General features: G+C 34.9%; 1 protein-coding gene across 1 annotated transcript in view; it reads right to left on the bottom strand.

Annotated features, from left to right (window-relative positions):
• Positions 1-8,977: 8,977 nt before the first annotated feature.
• Positions 8,978-9,078, bottom strand: part of pcnx2 (pecanex 2) — a 32,261-nt gene continuing 32,160 nt past the window's right edge. The window contains exon 35 of the mRNA XM_060872894.1: positions 8,978-9,078. This exon is cut by the window's right edge and continues 1,475 nt beyond it. The gene's annotated coding sequence lies outside the window, so the exon portion shown is untranslated.

Here is a 9,078-nt window from a genome sequence, read left to right as displayed (position 1 = left end):
TAAAGAAAAAGAGACCAATAACGCCATGCGGCCACAAGAAAAAATACCGACTCAGTGTTGCACCCTTGAGCCGCATCCTTACGCCAGCCAGTTTAATGGCTTGAGAACCACCAAAGACACTGAAATTTTATGAGCCACACTCACAAACACGTGCACTAAAAACACTAAGCCTACAAGCTAACAAAGCTTTATTTATCACTCTATTTATCACTCTATTTATCAGAATTCAGATATCAAGACCAGGCTTGCACACCGTCATTGTCCCTGTATAGCAGTTACATTTCCTGATGTTTCTTAATGCCATGTATTAAAAAGATTTATTACTCAAGAACAAGATTTAAGCTATCCGTGACATTTGGTTAGTTCATTTGTTACATTGGTCATTTGTTTTTCATTTATTTGTTTATTTTTTGCTTTTCTTTGACATCCAGTTGAAAAATTTAGAACTGATGCGTACCATATTTAGATAGATAGAAGATTTTATTTATTTGTCACATGTACATTACAGCACAGAGAAATCCTTTCTGTACATATCTCAATTTTGGAGGTTGGGGTCAGAGATCAGGGTCAGACAAGATACAGCACTGTTGGAGCAGTGAGGGTTAAGGGCCTTGCTCAAGGGCCCAACAGTGGCAGCTTGTTAGTGCTAAATCAGTGTTAAACCCTGATCCTCCAATCAACAACTCAGAGACTGCTGGAGAGGTTACATTCATTTACCTATACATTGCATGAGCTGAAATTAAATACATGTTAATACAGGTCACTAATTATGATATTAATCTATTTTATCCCATTTTGTTAGATAAATCTATGAAGTATAAACCAGATAAAGTACATTGTTGAAATTAAGAACTGAGTCAGCAATTTGAAAAGTCTATAGTCTTTTTTTTTTTTTTTTTTTTTAATTAGGCACAGCATTTATACTAGAGAACAGGGAAGGAATATTATTTGTTCTCAAATAATAATATTGATTTTTTTTTTAATGATTCAGGATTAAAGAGTCTGTGGATCTGTTTTAAAGGAGTGACCTGATGATGCCAGGAATGTTCTGTATCTTCTACATTGGTACATTTTTGCTGAAGAAAGAGGACACATCTGTTACAGATCTATAACTAGTTTGTTTTGGTATGGAGGACTTAGTGCCCAGACTTGCCAAGTCCACTGACCAGAGGCATTATTACACACTTAGGAAATTGTCCGAAGATCCGAACTGCATTGCATTGCAAGAGGTTGTCCAAAAAATAAATAAATAAATAAATAAATAAATAAATAAATAAATAATAAAAACATCCAGTAATGAGATATAACTGGTGCAACCGAGCACACGTAAGCTGAATTTAACCTTTAAAAATAATTGTCTTTATTTTCTCAGGCATGAAGTGCCTTTACATGTAGACCTTAATCTTTGCTTTCTTATACACAGGAATACTCAGAATGTCAGTACAGATAAATTCATTTAAACAGAAAAAAATGCTCAAAAAGACGGCTCATTGAATGCAAATCTAATTCTCTACAGTTTTAATACTGGTCTAATTTTCAGTGAAAGCTTCTATAGGTGAGTAACCAGTGGCTGTGCACTTTCTGGTATTACATTTAACATCAGCTCAAGACATGTAGCCTCTGACATGGCTCGAGGATTTATACAATGTCTACTCGATTTGGTTTTTTTTGGAGATTTTCTTTAAAGCAGCCATAAAATAAAACAGACGATTCCTCTTACTCAGACTGCACTAGTAGCTGAACCAGTGTGTGTTCCAGTAATTGTACACGTCCTCTAGAGCTTTTGGTTGAAAAGCCACAGGAAAATGCAGCTGACTAATCCATTATGTGGCCTGAGTATTTTTATAATGCAGGCCCTGTCTATTTATTTATTTATTTATTTATTTATTTATTTATTTATTTATTTATTTATTGTTCTTTTCTTTTTTTAAGTTTCCTTTTTGCTGTTTTTAAATCAATTCAGTTAACGTTTATTTATTTATTTTTATTTATTTTATTTTATTGCCAGGAAAAATGGCATAGATTAAATATTAAATATTAAACTCATTAAGAAAACAAAACACTGTATGTGTTAAAGTACTTCAGTATGCAGAATTTATCCAAAGACAAACTTTCTTTAGCTTAGTATCGGGAGTGGATTGGTATTGATTTTATACCACTTTATCAATAGTAGGAATGGTTAAAATTGTCTTTTTTTCTTTGTCCTAAAGCGTAATATTTGGGAGCTACAGTGAAACTAAAGGGAAATGTACATAGTTATGAGAATGAAGATCTGGGACGTTCTGGTGCATTTTGAAAGTTTAAGGTGTTAAGTGAGATTCTCTGAGATTTTCACACTTTTACTTGTAGGTGTAAAAAACGTAGTTAAATCGAATATACTGGTGCTTTTACTCTATATAGGATTTGCAGTACTGTGCTTTATGGGCTTTTAATAATGTTTCCGATACAAAAAAATCTATTTAAGTGGGTGCTTGTACACTATATGGCCTGAAGTATGTGGACATTGACAATCACAGAAATATGTGAGCCTTTCCCACAGGTCTGTAAGAACACAATTCTTTGTATACTGTGTGTTTAAGGGAGAATAATTTTGTAACAGCGTGTTCTACAAGCACATGTGGGTATAATGGACGGGTGTCCACAAAAATGTGGTCATGTAGTGTGTGTGTGTGTGTGTGTGTATATACATATAGTGTGTGTATATACATATGTATATTTATATATGTGTGTATATATATATATATATATATATATATATATATATATATATATATATATATATATATATATATATATATATACACATATACATATGTATATTTATATATGTGTGTATATATATTGACATATAAGAGGGAAGATTTACCCAGAATTGTAGCATGTACTATACAGTATGTGGTGTGTTGTGAAATAATAGACTGGATGGCAAGTATAGTGTAGGGCATTTCCATCCTTCCTGGAGGATCATCATGGGCAACTCAGGCCTATAAATGTAACCTTCTTTTTGTGAGTTATTTAAAGGCTACATTGATTTCTATGACTCTGGAGTGCATACTAAATATTGTAATTGTATGTGTGGGAGGCCAAGCTATTAGCATGCACATGTTTGTTCGCAATGTTCTGCTCTGCATAAACCTTTTCTTTACCTTTAATTATATTTAACTATATTATATAACATCCTAAACCGAGGCAGGTTAAATTAATTAAAGGAATTAGTGTAACTCGTCATCCACGTCCTTTTTTTTGGTCAATCAGATTCTAATCCAGTGTAATTTTTGTCTGTGTGGTAAAACCTATTTCTTTATTGAATGAACCGTTTTGTGTTGTAGTCTATCCGAGTTTTACAAATGCACTCGAACATGCATTTTAATGCCAGATGATTTCGTCCATTCCTCTATAACTGACCTGCGGTATATGGGTCTCGAATAATGGTGCAGGGAGGCAATTCCTGACTTTTTGGGATTGTTCATTCATCTTGTTCATTCAGGCTTTTTCCTGAACACAGATTATGTAATATAAATTAATATGATCCCATGTTTGATATAAAACTGTGATGTATGGTGTAAGTTAGTGTGTATTTTACTCATTTCTGTGTGTTTCAGAACTTCTGTATCAGCCACTGCACCTGCTCATTCATGCAATTGTCCAATCAGCCAATCACGTGGCAGTAGAACAACACAAAACATCATAGTCAAACGCTTTAGTTAATATTAACACCATCATCAGAAAGACCAGGTGATGTTTTTCCAATCTTTAGCTGTCTGGTGTCAGTGAGCTTGTGTCCACTCACACCTCATATTCCTGTTCTTCTCCTTCTGCTGTTGTAGCCCAAGGTTTAGCTTGTTGTGTATTCTGAGTTGTGTTTTTTCTCAACAAATTTATAAAGGTGGTTATTTGAGGTACTGTAGCCTTCCTGTCAGCCCGAAACATTTGGCCGTTCTTCTGATTTTCATTCTCTCATCAACAAAAGGTATTCCGCTGCTGAACTGCCCTTTACTGTATGTTTCTTGTTTTTCATGCCATTCTCTATGAACCCAAGAGACTGTTGTGTGTGACAATCTCATGAGCTTCTGACTGTCTCCTGCACGACTTTATGTGTTGAACTACTGCCACATGATTGGTTGATTGGATAATTATATAAAAGTGCAGGTGTAGAAGTGTTCCTAATAAAGTGGCTAGTTAGAATATTTTAAAAAATGTTAAGAAGGTTTGAGAAAAAAAGTAGTTTATTCAATCGTTGAATATTTATATTTTCCCTATTTCTGTGAGGGAAGCTAAATGTTGTGGAGTTGACTGCATGAACCATGAAGGTGTTATTATCATCATCAATATTGTTTAATACCTTTACAAAATAATTCTAATCAGAAACTTAAGATACTGTTCATACTGTCAAGCCTGCAGTGTGTAGGATCAGATTTCACTAAACCCAGCTGTTTTCTCTCGCTTCCATTTTTAGCCTAAATCTGTTGATCAATCTTTACAGCATAATTGAGGCTCTCATCTAACAAACATACACAATACAAGTTCTTTAAACCTTCTTACCAGTACACTGGTGGAAATGGGCTTATCAGACATTTTCAATCAGGGCCGCAAGTCCTATACTGACCTCAGGGCACTGTTGGCTTTCAGCCTCACTTGTTTTGACCTTACACAGAATTTGATGGTTTAAGATAACACCTTGAAATATTAGATGATTATGAACAAGCAGTTTATCTCAGAGAGCAGAATGGGTTCGATATCTACGGTGGCTGAGAAGTGCAAAACAAAATAACAAATCGGATAACAAAATAACAAATTAGAAAACACAACGACAATTCAGAAAACGAAAGAACAAATCGGAAAACAAAAGAACAAATCGGAAAACACAACATTTCAGACAAACCCGGAAAAGGTCGGTATAGTTTGCGAATGGAAGTCTTACTGCTTATTGGACGATACAAAAGTGAAAAGTGCTGAAAGTGATACAAGACACAGGGAGTACAGCAGGCTGAGGCAGTAGAAAGTCGACTGGTGTGTTTATGAATGTATAAAAATGTATCGTCTATACTGTGGATTACAATAAGTCAAATTTCTGCAGTTCATGTGGAACAAATTTGGAGGTTTTAAAAGAGCCATGGCAGAAAATTAACTGCAGTTAAGCCAAGCAAAGCTTATCGAAAGCTTTCTCCTTCACCACAGCAAAAGAATTACAAAAAAGATTGTATTCAATAAATATATAACAAAACAAATCACACAATATAAAGGCTAAACCTTTTTATAACTCTTAATTTAATAATAGGGGAGATAAGGTTTAGGAGACAAAATTGTATCAAGACAGAAATATTTCTCCATACAATATTTCTCTTCAAAGTTACCATGTCTGTAATATCATTTATCCAGAAAGCAGCGTTTTACTGTCAATTCTTTTTAATAATTTCTCTTCCAAGTCACCAGGAGGCACTATTTAATCCCTATAAAATGGAAATTTCAAAATGTTAATCCCACCATCTGAGATCATATCAGTTACCTACTCAATGCTCATAATAAACATCATCCAATTTTACTGTGGATTTTTGAAGTAATTGTTTATTAAATTTGTAGACAATGCGATCAATGCAATTTTAATACATCGACTCATACATTTAATACATTAGGTCTCACTTGGCACCAACTCAGAATATACTAATTCAGCATGCTTTGTTCTGCCTGACAAGTCCAGTGTTAAATGCATTGCATAATTTGAACCTTTTTTGTTTTCTTCTTGTAGGTCTGCAATAACAGCAGGATTATCGTTAGTTGGTCTACAAACAAGGCACAGAACGTGTCTCGAAAAACCGTCAATGCATTCTGATATAGCAAAACCAAATGGCTTTAGTGTAGCGTAACCATCCACATGCCACAGATAGTTTGGTCCCATGGAGTTATAATGTCGAACAAATCTATGGCCTGTCCTCTGCACTGTCCCTTATGGATTAAGTTCTTGCAGAAATGTGTAATGTCATCACGTTTAACATGCAACTTTTCTGCTGAAGTGCTAATCACATTGTCCAGTAACTGAACAACTCTCCTGGTCCACACAGTTCTGCTCTTATAGCATTCCTTTAATCTGGGATAGTTTTGTCTTCGAAACATACCTGCATTCTTCAGGTGTTTTTAGAGCTCGCAAACTAATCTTCATGCCATGATGTGCTATCAGCATATTAAAAATAACAGCATATGAATGTTCTTCTTTTTCTTAAAGTGAATGCAGAACTCCACACGTGCACAAGAAATAAAGTTATACACAATTTTCTACTGATTAGTTTGAGTGATAGGTTTATCGTCCAATCAGCAGTAAGACTTCCATTCGCAAACCTTTTCTGGTTTGTCTGAAATGTTATTTTGTTTTCGGATTTGTTATTTTGTTTTCTGAAATGTCATTTTGTTTTCGGATTTGTTATTTTGTTTTCTGATTTGTTATTTTGTTTTCTGAATTGTCGTTGTGTTTTCGAATTTGTTTTGTTTTGCACTTCTCGGCCACCGTAGATAGAAGATAGAAACCTTTGTGTGGAGACAAACTAACCATTTTTGTTTTTTTGGAACTTTTCTATGAAATTACTGTCTCTAGTAGGCTAGATAAAAATATAAAGACTTAAAGAAAAACTATAAATTCTTTAATCTCTGAGTGTCTATTTTCATTTGCTCTGTTAAGCACCACTTTCTGGCCTCTGGTACAAAGAGTTAATGATGGAGCCCTAACATTTCACTTTTAGCTATAAAATGACCTCTATGTCCATGAAATACTTCCTAAATATTATCCACATTACTGTTTAGTTCTTTTAATCTCAGTAAACCTTTCATCCTTCCATTTTATGTCTCCTAATTGCATCAAGCAGCTTTCACTAAGCCTGTCCTTTATCTTTTCCTTTATGACTCAGCAGTCATGGACGTGCATTTTCCACAGCACTCTATGTGTACATCTGTATGTGTACATCGAAACAACAAAAATACATTTATGTCCTGATCTAGCAAGATGCCAAACACAGACCGCTAATTTCCGTCTGCAATCTGATAAATTGGGCATTTAGTAAGTGGATGACTTGCGGGTGATGCACAGGAAATAATTGCTTAAATCACATTATGTTTAAAGAATGTAGAGAAAACATTATTTATAAGATTATGAGAGTTATTTTCGAGTGTACTAAGTGTTTTCAATCACAACAGATCTCACAGAGGCTTCCGGGAACGAAGGCGGTGGCAGGATATAAGCAGAAGAACAAATAATAACTGGCGTAATAATAAAACCTCAGCAAATAAAACGGTGTCTGTACAATAAAAACAAGAGACAAAACAGCCTCTAGGAAGCTTCTTCTCATTACATGAAGAAATTCAAAAATACGAATAACAAGAAAATAATTTCTTGGTTTTGAACATCACATTGCGAAGGTTTCTCAAAATGACTAATACTCATAAAAATGTTGTGTATTTTGAGAAACTAAGGCATCGTTTTGAGAAACTTAATTATAATTTTTAAAAAAACTTATTTTTTAACTTTTTTTTTTTTGCTTATTATAAAATGAGTCATAGTAGAAATCTAGTCATTATTACATAAGAAGCTGTCAGTGCTGCAAATTTGAATGATTATTATGAACCAGAGTAAAACTCTTTGTGCCTTAATTCTCATTATGAAATAGTAATAATTTTGAGAAACTATGTGGATATTTTTCAAAAAGGCAGCCTTGAGAAATAAAGAGATACATTTCTCGTTATGAAATCAGCAAGTCCTTAACTGGTGAAAACAGGATTCCATTAATAACTGCCCTTCAGTTGTATTCATTTGCACACACAAATGCTGCATAAAGACTAAAGGAAATTAATTAGTAATAAATTGGTTTGGGCTTTTTTGTTTTCTCTTTCACTCTCTCTCTTTCTCTCTCTCTCTCTCTCCTCTGTCTTTCGATTGATAGGTACGTAGGTAGGTTCATTTATTGTCCTCATTAAACACCAAAATAAAGAAAATGTTCTCTGTGACTTTAACCATGGCATGGTGATTAGTAACAGATGGGCTGGTTTCAGTATTCCAGAAACTTGTGATCTGGGATTTTCACACACAACAGTCTCTAGGGTTTATAAAGCATCTTCTTCTTCTTCTTTCGTCTTTTCCCGTTAGGGTTCGCCACAGCGGATCATATGTTTCCACCTAACTCTATTCTCAGCATCCTCTCCTATCACAGCAATTACCTCCATGTCCTAATTTAACACATTCATATATCTCCACTTTGTCCTTTCTCTTGACCTCTTACCTGGCAGCTCCATCTCCAACATCCTTCTACCAATATAAGCATCTATCTCCTCTCTACATGTCCAAACCATCTCAATCTATTCTCTCTGTCCTTGTCCCCAAAACAGCCAACCTGAGCTGTCCCTCTGATGTGCTCGTTCCTAATCCTGTCCATCCTCATCACTCCTAAAGACTCCTAACCTCAACATCCTCATATCTGCTACCTCCATCTCTGCCTCATGTCAGGGCTTGTAGAGAATGGAGCTTGGTGAGCGACAGTTCTGTATGAGGAAACGCCTTGTCGATAAGAGAGGTCAAAGCACATGGGCTATATCTACTTGGTGTTACTGCACTGTGATTGGCTAATGTGCAAACGTTCCTAATAAAGTGGACGGTGACTGTATATTCAAGGCTTAAATATGAACAGAATAATGTTGTGAAAGGTTTATTGTCCCAGATGACTGCTAGTGTGCATAAACCGATGAATAGTGAAATGAGAGTTCACAGAAAAGACCGCTCAGCAGTATTCTTTTATTAAAAACATGTTGAAGAGTGGATTCTTACTTTGTTTGAGAAAGTGATCCACATATTTTCTGAGCTTCCTGTCATTTAGGATTAAATAACACCAAAGTCATGAAACAAAAAAAAAATACAACATATACGGCGTATTCGTGTTGTGTACGCACAGTCAAATACTGCCATTAACAGACGATTCTGAATCTCCTTCAGTATCTACAAATGTGTCTAAACCTTTAGACGATAATGTGCTCGATAGACCGAAAGACACACACACCCATTTGATTTGATCAGATATTTCTATTAGATGAGGTTGTTTTGGT

Source organism: Tachysurus vachellii, chromosome 6 (genome assembly GCF_030014155.1).
Source record: "Tachysurus vachellii isolate PV-2020 chromosome 6, HZAU_Pvac_v1, whole genome shotgun sequence".
Taxonomy (NCBI): domain Eukaryota; kingdom Metazoa; phylum Chordata; class Actinopteri; order Siluriformes; family Bagridae; genus Tachysurus; species Tachysurus vachellii.
This window is presented reverse-complemented; position numbering and strand designations above follow the sequence as displayed.